This window comes from Pongo pygmaeus, chromosome 17, assembly GCF_028885625.2.
Source record: "Pongo pygmaeus isolate AG05252 chromosome 17, NHGRI_mPonPyg2-v2.0_pri, whole genome shotgun sequence".
Lineage (NCBI taxonomy): Eukaryota > Metazoa > Chordata > Mammalia > Primates > Hominidae > Pongo > Pongo pygmaeus.
The window spans coordinates 81,932,118-81,948,580 of NC_072390.2; positions in this window are offsets into that span (position 1 = coordinate 81,932,118).

Below are 16,463 nucleotides of genomic sequence, written 5' to 3' on the forward strand. Positions count from 1 at the left end.
AAAATATCTACTAGTGATAATTTTTTACTTATTTGGTGATGTCTCTATATTGATTTTTGAGAATATGAACATTTTGGGAAACTATATAAAGTATTTCACAATCTGTCTTCCTACTAATTTAACAGCCTCCTCTACTATCTCTCTTTTTCACAGTTGATTCACCAGTCTGCAATGCAGTAACTGGAACACACTTTTCTTAAACAAAAATACTTGGTGAGAGGACAAACAGTTACACTTGTGAATAAAAGCTTCACAAGTTTTAGACTTGATGTCTGGGTGACACATATGTGTGAGGGACTGAAATGGTGCTTTTTATTTTATACCTTCTCCCAGTGAAAAATTAGAGTATACATTTTTATGTTACTGTGAACATTACCTGCTCTCTTTTAAGGATTACGTTTTACTTATTCAATCAAGTATAAGCAGAGAATGAACTGCCCAAGACAGAGGGGACTTGTCTTGAATTATGGGATAAAGAATGAGATACTTCAATGGAAGCTGAAAATAATGCTATTAAATAAAATAAAAATGAATTAGATAAAAAATAATTTGTAAAATTTGCTGGAGAGTAAGGGAAATGAAAATAAGAGGGAGAATATAAGACTAACTAACTTTCCTGGTGTGCCATCAGTAGTCATTCAGCTGTGTAAAATGAAAGTAAATTATCTAAATATATCAGGTGATGCCTAAGTGTCAAGGAAAGGGTTTATACAAGGTTGAGAGAACCCCCAAATATAAATATTTCTCAGAAAAGCTTGGAATACTGGAAATATTATCAATAAAAAAAGAGGGCAGTGAAGGAGCAAGGACAAAGAAGGTTTCCGAGTAGCCTCTCGTTAGTGTTATTTGGACTACGCATTTAAATACGTGTATTCATATATGCATATATATGTATATAATTTGTATTTTATTCATGAAAATTATAGTGCTTCTATTTATACAAGGTTTATGAGGCTGGTAATGAGAGATAGTGTATGATAGCGCAACATTTATTCCCAGTCATAACACCAGGCAAAAGGCAGAAGAATCATAAAAATTCTTAACTTGGATCATCTTGAACAATAAAAAAAATTTAAATGCAGTTTTCATAAGTGTGTGTGTGTGTGTGTGTGTGTGTTTGGAGAGGGAAGTAAATATAACTGCAACATACAAGCTAGAGCCATCAAAAATTAGGTTTCTATAAAGTAGTATAGCTCAGAGGGTTTGATCATGCAAACTGTCGTCATTTTTGAAAGTATGACAGTTTAGGTCAGCCTAGGTGAGCTTCTAGGGCCAGCTTGTTTCAGCTACTCTAACAAATCATAGAGTTGCAAATTAAAACCCTGGTTCTCAGAACATAACCATTTTCCTCCATCACACTGAGCAGTTACTATGTTAAAAGATTAAAAACACGTAGCCTCTGAATTTCATTGAGGTTATGATGCTTCTGGCACGGATCTGTGCTGGGGTAAACACCTCTTACCTTTCCATATTTGTACCTGGGAATTTTGGCATCATTCTGCTTACCTCAGTTGCTTGCCCTTCTTTTCTTTCCTCTTTTTTCTGTAGTTCCTGACACTTGATCTTTGCATTCAGACATGGTTCACTGCTCCCTATTGAACAAGATAATCATATTTAAATACTGGTTTCACTGGTAGGACACTTATTGTTGATTGATGTTGATAACTCTCTTTCAATGAATGACTTTAATTCATTCCCAGAAATGCTGACACAAAATGAAAAGCCCTTAAATGAAAAAAAATTTTATTTTTGAAGAGAAAAATTATGTTGCATTCTATGACAATCCTAGATACCCAAACAATTTTCACAGACAGAAATTATCAACTACATCATTAAAACTAATTTTTGCAGGTAATGTACACCAATTTAAAAGTAAATAAATACATATTTGCACATAAAAAGCAATATAATGCAAGTTTATTGGAAAAGTTGAGGAAAAATGTCTTAAGAAGGTTTATCACTCTTCAAAAGGTGTGATGGATTTTTCAGACAGGCATTCTACGTCAAAATCAGTGAAGCCTGATGATAATTTTATTTTCATTGAAACGTTGACATGTAGAAAGAGCTCTGATGCAGAAAGTTGTGTGATAACCATAGAAGTGAATTCTTTTGGCCAAAAAAAAAAAAAAAGATGCATTTTTGTTGACTTCTTTAAGTTTGTATTAATATACCTCCTTGAAAGTCACTTTGCTTGATAGAGAACAATTTCCTAGAATGTGCAACTGATTCAGAACTCTCTCTTCTTACATCTTGCAAAACAGTCGTAGATTCAGTGAAGCTAAATCAGATGATAGGTTAATGTCATTTATGTATATCCCACTTCAGTTGTATGCGTCTTTTCTTTATGGATAAAGCATTCTTACCCTGTTGTATGATTTGTAAAATATTTATCTTCAAATTGTGGGGCCTTTGAATATCTTGTACATAAAGTGTTCTCACACATAAAGTTATAATGGAGAAAAATATGTTTGGGTAAAATAATGAATATATGTGGCCGAGCACAGTGGCTCACACCTGTAATCCCACCACTTTGGGAGGCCGAGGCAGGCAGATCATAAGATCAAGAGATCCAGACCATCCTGGACAACATGGTGAAACCCCGCCTCTACTAGAAATACAAAAATTAGCTGGGCGTGGTAGCACGCGCCTGTAGTCCCAGCTACTTGGGAGGCTGAGGCAGGAGAATTGCTTGAACCCAGGAGGCAGAGGTTGCAGTGAGCCAAGATTGCACCACTGCACTGGAGCCTGGTGGCAGAGTGAGACTTCATCTGAAAATAATAATAATAATAACAAAATAATGAGTATATGCAAAAGTTTTTTCAAACACAAGGAAATAGCACACCTACAAAACAAGTTGAAGAGTTGTAGATAATGGTGATTTTTCAGACTCTTGTCATAAAATGCTTTGGTTCATCCAAACATGGTAAAACCTTCCCATTAGTTCTATAGATAGATAGATAGATAGATAGATAGATAGATAGAGAGATAGATATAATCTGGCTAAGAATACTGTTGTGTGGTATAGAATAGTGGGCAACATTCTCTGCAGTTATAAGGTTGGTGCAAATTTAATTGCAGTCTTGCCATTATAATAGAATGCTGAAGATGCCACTTCTTATAACAAATATATTTATATTGTATAGTTTCGAGTTAAAAGTATAAGTTTTTTAATACTAAAAAGAAGTATTCTCTTAAAAAATGTCATATGTTTTCAATAGCTATTATGGCTAAAATATAACTGAAGGCAAATGCCTTCTTCTCATATTTAACCTAAGATTGATTGAAGTTATTTCACTTTTAAAGAATCTCAGGTCTATGATGATTTATATGTGATCACTAATTACTTGATGATAAGGTTGACAAACTCCTTCTTTTCTTTAAAGGCATATGGGCGCTTTCCTAGTTATGCGCCATCTAACTAAGAATCAAATTACTGTCTTTTTTTGTTGTTGTTGCATGCCTGTTTAGAGACTAAACCTGGTATTTCATGTTGTTTAATAGGGGGACTGCCATGAAACCAATTTTCACATCTTTGAATAATGCTTTTTAGCCCAGAACAAATGTAAACCTTGCTTACACACATACGAACAAACAACAACAAAAAAAGTTAATAAAATTGAACAAAATTTTTAAAAACTATTACCAAAATAAAAAAAATATGAGCTCTAGTTAATTTAGAAACCTGGAGCTAGTTGGTAGACAGTAAAGGTGAAGAAAAACATCAAGTTTATAATTTGTGCACAATTATCACCTTTGTACATGTCTTTGTTTCCTGGTCCATATCATGGAAACAATTCAAACATAAAGAGATCTGCTGCAGCGCATTGAAATGAGTTATATATGTTTGTTATTAGTTATGTTCTTTGAAAGTAGTGTAATAAAATAAGGTTGTATATTTTATCTAGATTTTTAGTTACTGAATCTTTGGGTCAAGTTTCATATTCCAGCTACATTATTGTAACTGATGAATATTATAACAAATTTGTGTAAAGGAAGTTAGTCACTCATAGCACAAAATATATAGGGGTTTCACCCTTGACTCAAAAATTATTTTTCTCAATTATTTTCTCTCTTGAAGTATGCCATTTCAGTCATTATTTATAAATAATTAAGTAATTTTAATGAGGCAAATACTTTTCTTAAAATTGTTTAAACAGTATCTGGTTAATAGGTCAAAACTAGATTACCCAAGACGGTAGTAAGGATCTTAATTATAACTAGTGCTGGATTGCCATTAGCTTTGATACATAGGTCAACCAAAAGAGTCAAACCCTGTAAAATATTTGAAGAGATTTATTCTGAGCCAAATATGTGTGACCAATGGCTTGTGACACAGCTCTCAGGAGATCCTCAGAAAATGTGCCCAAAATTGTCAGGCTAAAGTTTGGTTTTATACATTTTAGGTAGACATAAGACATCAATTAATACATATATGATGTATGTTGGTTCTGTCTGGAAAGGTCAGACAACTGGAAGTGGGGTCTTACAAGTCAAAAGTGGATTCAACAACTATCTGATTGACAATTGGGTGAAGGAGTTATTATCTAATGCCTGGACTCAATAGAAAGGAATGCCTGGGTTATGATAAAGGGTTGTGGAGACCAGGGTTTTGTCATGTAGATGAAGCCTTCAGGTTACAGGATTCAGATAGGATAGATTGTAAACGTTTCTTGTAAGATTTAAAGAGTCTATCAGTCTGAAGTTCTGTGTTGATGTAAATGCTGGTCAGTGGGACCTGAATTTCAAAAGGGATAAGTGTATAATGAAGCATGTCCTACTTCTGCTTCCCGTCATGGCCTGAACTAGTTTCTCAGGTTAATTTTGGAATGCCCTTGGCCGAGAGGAGGATTGCATTCAAATGGTGGTGGGGGGAGGCGGGTGGGGGAGGGTGGTTAGAATTTTATTTTTGGTTTACATTCTCCCCCTTCTGGCCAAGATTTACGAGAGGCAGCAATGGCTATCACACTTTTATTTTCTCACATAGTGTTGCCAAGGTGGCATGGCTGCCTACCCTGAGTCCACTCCATTCCTTGGTGGAACCCCTATGACCACAGGACTTAGAGACAAAAGATTTATAGCCAATTTCAATGTTCTAGGCCAGGCAGGAATGGACATGGACAGGCATTAATTAACCCTTAAAATTTTTAAAGCAATACAAAAGCCAGCAAATATAAAGCCAATGGTGAGCTTGAAAGTTGACTTGTCTATCTTTAATTTCTATATATTGAGCTACTGTAATCTTGGTTTTATTTATAGACTTACAGTAATTAGCTATAAAAAACATAAGCATTGTTAAAACCTTTTAAGCTAATGAATTTGGAGACCTTCGTTGTGCCGCAATGCTTTCTGTGATCTTTTAGAACTTTGTCCTAAAGTGGCTGATCTAAAAAAAAAAAAATTCTGTTAATATATATGTAGCTGCATAATTCTCATAACTAGGTGTATTATACCCAGGAGGCTTTACCATGAGGTATCTTTATAGCCTCTCAGTAGTAATTTTCTTTTAAACTCTATGGGAAGCAAAAAAATACTTTATGGTTGAGATTGGTGAAAAGGTGCCAGGTAATAACCCAAGAGACAAAGTCCTTTCTTTTACCAGCTGTTTAGGCATTCTGTGTAGCATTCCTTGATTTGAAGGATCTGAACTAATTCTGTCCCTCAAAACTGGCTCTGATAATCTCACATGCTCACCTCTTCCACAATAGTCCCTAGGACTAGTGAGATGGTGCTGGAATAGTTTCAGCAGCAGGAAATTTGCTGTGAAAAACAGATCAGGCCAGTGTGATTCTAAACGAGGAAAATTCACAGGCTTTGTCAAATCATCTCCAGTTTTCAGAATATCATGATTCTGGTTTTCTCAGAAGTACAACTATGAGCGACAAATAACATTAATAATTTGACAAAATATGTGTGCGTCAGAACAGAAAAAGGAACCTATTCTATTAGGGCACCAACTACAAATACAAGGAAAAAATATAAACCTGGCTCTCCTTTAGAGTATTATTGTAGCCAAGGAATAATTCATGATTCAATTTGCACTCAAAAACAAAAGTCACGGCTGAAATCTAGTAACAGGTGTTACAGTTTTCCTTTGAAACAATTTCTCTCACTCTAGCCTTCCTTTTTTACTAAAGGAAATTGTAGTAAGACCAATTTGTTTGCAGAGTAAGTTTCAGGCTTATGATATTGGCCTGATTATTTACATAAAGTGCAGCAAGAAATGATTGGTCATGTAGACTTTTTTCGAGTTGGCTTTGCTGGAACTTTACCTAAAATATATTATTCTAGTCAAAGCCTTGGTAAAATAACCAGTGTCTCCAATTGTTCTTTTTTATTTTTAATTTTTTAAAAGACTCTTATTTAACTTATGCAAATAACTATATTGTCATAAAACGAGAACATTCACAAATAGTTTCCAAATTTTGGACAGCTCAGAAAGGTTATTTGGCTCCCCAAAACATATTTTACCCAAATGCTCTAAAGTATAAATAACTCAAAAGAAAAAGATTTATTTGACTCTTCTTTAATCACAGCAGTAGCATTCCAAAAAAGATGTTTGTTCACCTTAGAATTGCCATTCAAAAGCCAGGCAGCTCTTGTCAGGTGAGAGCTGTTTATCAGGCACAGTAGAATGTAATAGCTTCTCACATAGAGTCAGTGTTAGAGGAAGAAAAGAGGATCCTTGCCCATGAGTTTCTCTTACTTGCATCCCCAGGTAGCAAGATCCAATATAAACCATTTTTATTTTATCATGGAACTCTTCTGGGCACTATTATTTCTATTAGCATAGGATAGTTTCAGTTAGCATCTCATAACAAGGTGGTACATGTCCCTCAAGTGAAAATTTTCCAGTCCAAAATCTCAGTAGTTGTCATTAGGAAGTTTTCACTGGCTTTTGCCATAAGCCCCAGTAAACACTCCACAAAGAGCTACCAAGTAGATAATTTGTCCCAACCAGTGCTACAGCTCCTGGGCTCAAGCAATCTTACTAGTGTCCTTTCACTATGTCCAGTTAACATTTCTCAAAGGACAGATTTACATGCCTTCAGTTTCATGGTACTAGGTAGGGGAAACATTCCCCAGTCAGATATAATATCTATTTTCATAAGACATTTAGGTAAAGGAGTCATAACTACCTTACATAAAACCTGCTTAAACATCTCAAATATCATAATCCTTTCAGCCTTTACATTTTTGTGTTCTAGGATTTCTCTTCTGTACCCACAGACCATTTTACCCTTTCTGGTAAAAAAAAAAAAAAAAAAAAAAAAAAAGATTTGGATTCCCAGCAGGGGGTTGAGCCAGGGACTCACATCCTTTTGTTAATCTTGATCTTAATTTGCCTCAGCATGGCTCCCAGGCAATGTCAGCTTTCTCATTAGAACCTCTGGCATTTGATTTTTCTCAAATTTCTCCAATATGGGGCAAATGCAGTAAACTGATGTGGGGATCTTGAATGTTAGGGAATCAGCAAAGATTCCCTTTCATCAACCCAACCTTCGATACTGTTGTAAAGACCTGTTTTAATCCCATCATTTATCATTCTATTTATTTCATTTCTTAGTAACCATCTGATATAGCTTGGCTCTGTGTTCCCACTTAAATCTCATGTTCAATTGTAATTCCAATACTGGGGGAGGAAACTTGTGGAAGGGGATTGGATCATGGGAGCAGATTTCCCCCTCACTGTTCTTGTGGTAGTGGATGACATCTCATGAGGTCTGAGGTTTAAAGATGTGTGGCAGTTCAGCTCTCTCTTTCTCTCTCCTGCTCCACCATGGTAAGATATACTTGCTTCCCCTTTGCCTCCTGCCATGATTGTAAGTGTCCCGAGGCCTCCCAGTTATGTTTCCTGTTAAGCTTGTGGAACTGTGAGTCAATTACACCTCTTTTCTTCATAAATTACCCAGTTTCAGGTAGTTCTTTATAGCAGTGTGACAATGGGCTAACACATCCAGAGTCAAAGGTTTCTCATTCTCCACCTTGCTTTGTTTCTCTTTATCCATTTAGTTTTATTTATATAATTTTTTTTACTTATTTTAAAGGAACTCTTAACCTCTAAGCTAGAAAAAAAGTTAAATTTCTTTAGAAAAAAAAACCACATCCCTGTATTTTTATAAACTTCACCAAATATACGATACTTTCTTATTATTTCAACTCTTAGATAAATTTTAACCCAATTCCCAGTGGAAAAAAAAAACTGAGGTTACATAACATGACTTTAAGGCTTTATACTACTGGAGATAAATTTGAGATTAAATTTACCAAATCAATCTTACCAAATATTGCTAAAGTCTGATGCTAAAAAGCATCAGAGCTAGCTTTTACTAGCCTGAAAAGCATTTACTTTTTCTTAAGCCAGTTGATTAGAACTTTTTCATATAATTTGGTAGTGAAATATCACTTCCACATGACACATATATTTAACCATAACATACAGACAGAAGCACCTCCTATAAGATTTTGCAATTGCCTATTTTCAAAAAAATTATATCCCTTACATTAGACTATTAAAAATAATGTTACAGCAGTCAACAAAAGTTGAAGGAAAAAGTTATCACAGCAAAAGGGAAGTAAATAAAGCACTGAAGGAGTGGTGTACAGCAAGAGTTGAGCTTCTGAGATATTAAACTGAAAAATTTCCAAAAGAAACAGATTATAGAAGTTAAAAGTTAATAACTTCTTGCATTAAGAGTAAGTCAATATTTTCATAAAATCAAGCCCAATTTCTAAAAAGACTTTTTAAAAATTATAGCTAACTTAATTATAGAACATTTTTTAATAAATTCCTGTTTTACTAACCTCTCTACAACTTAGACCATTGGCAACTTGCCAGGACTTTCTGATTTGTCCTAAATCCTTCTTAAATCAGTCATGTCATTTTAGGACAAAAAATTACCATACAAAATTCTCTCTCACACAAAGTCATTTTTCTTTTAACCTTTCTTACCAAAAATATCTCTGCGTGTGTGTATATATATATATAAAAAACTTTCTTTATGTCTCTCATTTCCTGGTTCCTGTTACCTTGTTTTATTTATAACCTTTAAGTAACTTTTGAGTAAAACAAAATTTATTTTTATTTACATTTTAGTAAGTATATTGTTTAGGAAAATGTTTTCCTATACTATAATTTTTTAAATTGAAAGTTACCCAGACATTTGATGAATATCTATTATTCAGTTTGATATAACTTTAGATTCTAAATTATGACATTTGTTTGTAAGCATTTATTTTATTACATTTACCTGATTGATATATTTATTTTTAGTATTTTGCCTAGATTACTTATGAAAACTGTGATAGTCATTATTTAAAGGTATCTTCTTGTTAACAATTTTTAACGCCTATGAATTTCAGATGTCTATCTGGTAAGAAACTTAAGGGTAAATATTTGGAAATTTTACCAATAACTCAGGACTTAGCTGTTTTCATTAAACCAACAATATTAAATGTCTTAACTATCAATAACTACACAAGCAAAGATGATTCTGTTTTGCGCTGGGTTTATAGTTTTATAACCTTTATGCTAAATTTGACACTTTATTGTATTTGGCAAGGATAAACAGGAAACTGCTTTATCAATAAATTGAAAAAAAATGCTGACAATTTTTAGGACACTTCTAATATTACGTTACCAATAATAATTTTAAAGCCAGCTTATTTGTTAAATATTTTACTTAAGTCACATAAACTTAAAAAGCATTTAGGCTTATTATTTACTTAATTTATGAGTACTCCTTACCTTTAAGCCAATTTGGTACCTTGTGGCCATAATACATAACAAAGCGTATGTACATACACTTACACAGTTATGCATACTCATACAAATATCCTATAGCTTTTACTTCAGAACGCTAGTCATGAGATATTAATACAAACTCACCAGTTTACAAAAAAAAAAAAACGAAGAAAAAAATAGGTTGGATCCAGTGTTCATTTTTTGTTTGTTTTGTTTTGCTTTTGAGACAGAGTCTTGCTCTGTCGCCCAGGCTGGAGTGCAGTGGCACGATCTTGGCTCACTGCAAGCTCCGCCTCCAGGGTTCACGCCATTCTCCTGCCTCAGCCTCCCGAGTAGCTGGGACTACAGGCACCTGCCACCACACCCGGCTATTTTTTTGTATTTTTAGTAGAGACGAGTTTCACCTTGTTAGCCAGGATAGTCTCGATCTCCTGACCTCATGATCCACCAGCCTCAGCCTCCCAAAGTGCTGGGATTACAGGTGTGAGCCACTGCGCCTGGCCTTTTTTTCCTTTCTTTTTCTTTTTTCTTTTTTGTTTTGTTTTGAGACAATCTCCCTCTGTTGCCCAGGCTGGAGTGCAGTGGCACGACCTCAGCTCACTACAGGCTTTGCCTCCTGGATTCACGCCATTCTCCTGCCTCAGCCTCTGGAGTAGCTGGGACTACAGGCGCCCGCCACCATGCCCGGCTACTTTTTTCTATTTTTAGTAGAGAAGGGGTGGGGTTTCACCGTGTTAACCAGGATGGTCTCTATCTCCTGACCTCGTGATCCGCCAGCCTCGACCTCCCAAAGTGCTGGGATTGCAGGTGTGAGCCACCGTGCCCGGCCCAAACAGTGGTTTTTATCTCAGTGTAAAAGTAACAGCAGATTTAAAGAAGGCAGAAAAAATAAGGAAAGAGAAAGGAAGGAAGGAAGGAAGGAAGGAAGGAAGGAAGGAAGGAAGGAAGGAGGGAGGGGAGGGGAGGGGAGGGGGGGAGGGGAGAGGATGGAGGGAGAGAGGGAGGAGAGGGAAGAAGGAAAGAAAGAAACTTAGGAGCTCTACAGTTGTAGGTCCACCTTTGGGTTCTGAATTTTTCTCTGATATAATTCGCCCAGCAGTTTAAAATCTGTATGATAGGCCACAATATGCAACCAGCAGGAGTACTAAGAAGCCTGGCATGCTCTGGAAGTTTTCTGTTTATATTAGCACTTGCATGTAGCACTTGCACATAGAGGCACCCTAAAACCAATGGGATACCCAAATGTGGGTCATTATCTTTGCTGTTCCTCATTCTTAGATTATTTGACTCCAACTTTTTCTTTTTTTTTTTCTTAAGAGGAACTGAATTGTGCCCTCGGGTTTTTTGCATGTGGTGGATGGATGTGTGCTGAGTGTGGGCAGGACTCCTCAGTGTGTGAGCGCAGTGTTATTTACACCCTCTTAATGTCTCAGTTTCTCTCTCAGAAGTCCATCACCTCTGAGAGGGATCAAAACACTGAGTGAACAGCTCTTATATGCGTTTCCTGGATGAACCATCTTAAACTCGTTTTGTTGTGGGGTGTTCCCTGTAGGATTGCTGCAAATTGCGAAGGTCAACCCTCCAGACTCTCCCACTTGGCCCTATGGTCACCCAGAGGCACCTTTCTACTGACAGGAGCTAAATGCCCTTTCTCTTCAGAACTAAGGAGCTCCCTCCAACACAGATCTATGAAAGTGACTGTTCAGTTCCTCACAGAGATGCACCGACAGGGCAACCCAGCTTAATTTTGGGAGAAAAAGCAATGGAGAAGACCCCTTAGAATGCACCCCCAAACAAGAAACCAAATGAGGTGCCCAAAACGGGGTAATTCCCCTTTTTTAAAAAAAAAAAAAAGCAATGAAGAAGACCCTTTAGAACACACCTCCAAACTAGGATTAGGATCCCAACAACCAAACTAGAATTATTATCCTAAACAACAACTTCCTAGGAGGAAAAATAAAACCAGCTCAGAATAAATCAAGGACCATCAACCAAATGGGAGATCTGGGGCTCAGGCAGACTTGTCATTTCCACCAATGAAGAAGTTTGACACTGGGGAGTCTTTCAATGGGCACCGGCTTTTAACTTAGCTTTAGTTTGGGCAACTTCTTCAGGGTCCCAAATCTTCTCTGATGCCCCATATTGGGTGCTGAATTATTGCCAATGGAAAGAGTCAAGCTCTGTAAAATATTTGAAGAGATTTATTCTGAGCCAAATGTGAGTGAGCAATGGCCCATGACACAGCCCTCAGGAGAGCCTCAGAACATTTGCCCAAGGTGGTCAGGCTACAACTTGGTTTTATACATATTAAGTATACATACGATATCAATCAATACACCTAAGATGTACGTTGGTTTGGTCCATAAAGTTGGGACAATTGGAAGTGGAGGGCTTCCAGGTTATAAGCAGTTCAAAGATTTTCTGACTGGCAATCGGCTGAAAGAGTTGTTATCTGAAGACCTGGAATCCATAGAAAAGAATGTCTGGGTTATGGTAAGTATTTGTGAAGACCAAGGTTTTATCATGCAGATGAAACCTCCAGGTAGCAGAGTTCAGAGGGTATAGATTGTAAATATTTCTTATAAGACTTTAAGGTCTATCATTCTTAAGGTCTGTGCTGATGTGAATGCTGGTCAGTGGGGCCTGAATTTCAAAAGGGAGAAGCGTATGATGAGGCACGTCTGACTCCCTCTTCCCATCATGGCCTGAACTAGTTTTTCTGGTTAAGTTGGAAATGCCCTTGAAAAAGAGGAGGGGCCCATTCAGTTGATTGGGGAGCTTGGAATATTATTTTTGATTTACAAATTCATTTATTGCTTTGTATATAAATTTACAAAATAATTTTTAAAATTATCTGCATTATTCTGTCAATGTATTTGTTTTAAACACGTGTTGGAATTGGGTATTATTGTAAGATATCTGGTTTCTCCTAAACTATAACATTTTGTCGACAGGCTTGTTTCTTAAATCACATATCCCTGTCATTGCAGATGAAGCGTATCGTCTTCACATCCTCACTATTTTAAAATTATATGCTGTTGTTTATATAATTGATAATTGCCTCAGCTCCGTCATCTGCTATGTATGAATTCAAAATTATTGCATAATTTGTATGAAAATAAAATAATTTTTGTAAAAATTTGTAAGTAATGTGTATGCAGAAGTATTACTATTACTGTGTGTGTGTGTGAGAGAGGGAAAGAAAATGCTGTAGAGTTACTCACAATGGGGATTCGACCTAGCCTAATTTTTGCCTTACAAGTATGATTTTTTTTTTGGTTGTTCTTATCTTCCCTTGAAAGTAGCTAAGCTGCAGATTTTTATATCTCACTGCTACTTTGATGTACTCAATTTACATTCTCTAGGGGAGGCATTCCAAATATTTAACATGGCAAGGGTTCTGACCAGTGAGAGCAGACACTAGCTGCAAGCAATCACAGTGATCAAACAATGGAACATCAGCCTTGGAGGTGTGAAAAGAACTCCCTCTGTATATATGTAAGAGATAGTGATTGTATCCTGGACAGCTCCACTCTCACAGACTGGTATGACAATCTCCCATCTGCTGTCAACATTGATTGCTAATGGCTCACACAGCAATCTCCTTCCTTAGAGAATTGTCCTCTGCTAATGGAAAACTCCTCCTTTACTGGAAAGTTTTTAATTATTATTTCTATTTTTCTGGTACATTTAATATTTTTCGTATTATCTATTATGTTGGTGCAAAAGTAATTGTGGTTTCAGACCATGAATTTTAATTCATTATAAGTAGGCTTAAACACACCTTTATTAGTCAAAATAGGAACCATTACAATTAACACATTTTTTGCCAATGAGAAATAAGTTTGTTTATTCCTGTAGCATAAAAATCTGCGCTTTGGGATTTGATGAACTCTTGGAAAGGATTTTCTGCATCCTGCTGGTTGTGGAAGTGTTTTCCCTGCAAAAAGTTACTGAGACGCTTGAAGAAGAGGTAGTCAGTTGGCAAGAGGTCAGGTGAATATGGCGAGTGAGACAAAACTTCCTAGTCCAATTCGTTCAACTTTTGAAGTGTTGGTTGTGCAACACGTGGTTGGGAGTTGTCATGGAGAATTGAGCCCTTTCTGTTGACCAATGCCGGCTGCCGGTGATGCAGTTTTCAGTGTGTCTCATTGATTTGCTGAGCATTGTCAGATGTAATGGTTTCGCCACGATTCAGAAAGCTATTGTGGATCAGACCAGCAGCAGACCACCAGTGACCGTGACCTTTTTTGCTGTAACTTTGGCTTCGGGAAATGCTTTGGAGTTTCTTCTTGGGACAACCACTGAGCTGGTAATCACCGGTTGTCATATAAAATCCACTTTTTATCACACATCACGATCGTATCAAGAAATGGTTTGTTATTGCATAGAATAAGAGAAGACACTTCAAAATGAAGATTTTATTTTATTTTATTTTTGCTCAACTCATGAGGTACTCACTTATCAAACTTTTTCACCTTTCCCATTTGTTCCAAATGCCAAATGACTGTAGAATGGTCAACGTTGAGTTCTTCGGAAACTTCTCTTATAGTTGTGAGAGGATCAGCTTCAGTGATTGCTCCCAATTGGTTGTTGTCAAGTTCCTATGACCCGCCACGATGCTCCTCATCTTCAAGGCTCTCACCTCCTTGGCAAAACTTCTCGAACCACCTCTGCACTGTATGCTCGTTAGCAGTTCCTGGGCCAAGTGTGTTGTTCATGTTGCAAGTTCTCTCCACTGCTTTACAACCCATTTTGAACTCTCGTAAGAAAATTGCTTAAATTTGTTTTTTGTCTAACACAATTTCCATAGTCTAAAATAAACATAAAATAAATAGCAGGTAATAAGTAATTAGCCAAAAAACATAAAGCAATAAATGCCCACTTAAATGATGTTTAACATAACCACATTTATTTAGGAATGTATTCCAATATCAAATGACAAATTCCAACAATGGAAAAAACTACAATTACTTTTGTACCGTCCTAATAGTTTTCCTTCTATGGGTTTTTGTAGTTTGCATCTTTTAAGAAATTGGTCCATTTTCATCTAAGTATCAAGTGTGGACATAGTTTTTTGTAGTGTTCCTTTAATTTTTAAATGTTGGTGCAGTAAGTATTGATGACTTTTCTTTCATTTATGATTTTGGTACTTTTGTTTCCTTGACTGTTCTGCTCAGAGTTTAATCAATTTCATTGATATATTAAAATCAGTTTTACGTAATTGATTTGCTCTATTGTTCTGTTTTTCATATCAGGAATCCCCAACCCCCAGGCCACCTACCACACGGCAGGGGCTGAGCGAGCATTACCGCCTGAGCTCCTTCTCCTGTCAGATCAGTCATGTAGCATTAGATTCTCATAGGAGCCTGAACTCTATTGTGAACTGCGCATGTGAGGGATCTAGGCTGCACGCTCCTTACGAGAATCTAACTAATGCCTGATAATCTGAGGTGGAACACATCCTGAAACCATCCTCCCAACCCCCAACCATCTGTGGAAAAATTGTCTTCTGTGAAACCAGTCCCTGTTGCCAAAAAGTTTGGGGACTGCTGTTCTGTACCACTGATATCTGCTCTAACATTTGTTGTTTCTTTTTTTCCTGCTTGCTTTAGGTGTTATTTGCTTTTTTCCAATTTTGTAAGATGGAATCTTAGGGTACACCTTTTAATTGATTCTTCTCTGTCTATGAATTTAGCACCTTTTTTTTAAATAAACACTGCTTTATCTCAGCATCCCACAAATTTTCATAAATTTTATTTTAATTTAGTTTACTTTTTAGAACTTTTGCTTCCAACCATATTTATGGGAAAGTATATCATTTAATCTCCAAATATTTGGAGGATGCATTTCAGCCATCTTTCCTTATTGATTTCTAGAATAATTACACAGTGGCCTGAGAACATATGTTTTATAATTTTTTTAAAAAAATCGTTAGACTGTATTTTGTGGCATAGAATATGATCTATCCCAGTGAATGTTTTATGTATGCTTAAGAACGATGTGTTTTATGCAGTTGTTAGATGGAGCATCTTATAAATGTCAATAGATCAAGTTTCTCCATAGTGTTTTTCAGGTGAAATGTACCTTTACTGATTTTCTGCCTGTGTGATCTGCCAGTTACTGACAGAGGGGTATTGAAGTCTCTAACTAAAGTAGTGGGTGTCTGTTTTTCTTTTCATTTTATATATTTTGCATCATGCATTTTGATACTCTTTTTTTAGGTGCGTTACCACTTATATTGTTTTGTCTTTTTGGAAAATTGACCCTTTCCTCGTTATATAATTCTCCTCATTATCACTGATGATTCGTTTTGTTCTGAAGGTAGCTTTGTCTAAAATCAATATAGCTACCCCCAGATTTCTTTTGATTCATGCTAGTATAGCATATCTTTTACCTTGACATTACCTTTTTGTCATATTTTTATCAATGAAAAATTTACATAAAAGTTTTTATTTTAACCAGTTTAATATATAAAATTCAGTGGCTTTTATTACATTCACAACCATACTTAGTATAATATTTTAAAGATTTATCCATGTTTTTGCAAGTATCAGTATGTACTTCATTCCTTTTTATGGCCAAATAATATTCTACTGTGTATCTATAGAACATTAGGTTTCTTCATCATTTGATGGATGTTTTTATCGTTTTCATTTTTGACTATTGAGATTAGTGTTGCTATGAGCATTCATGTACAAGTTTTTGTGTGAATGTTCAT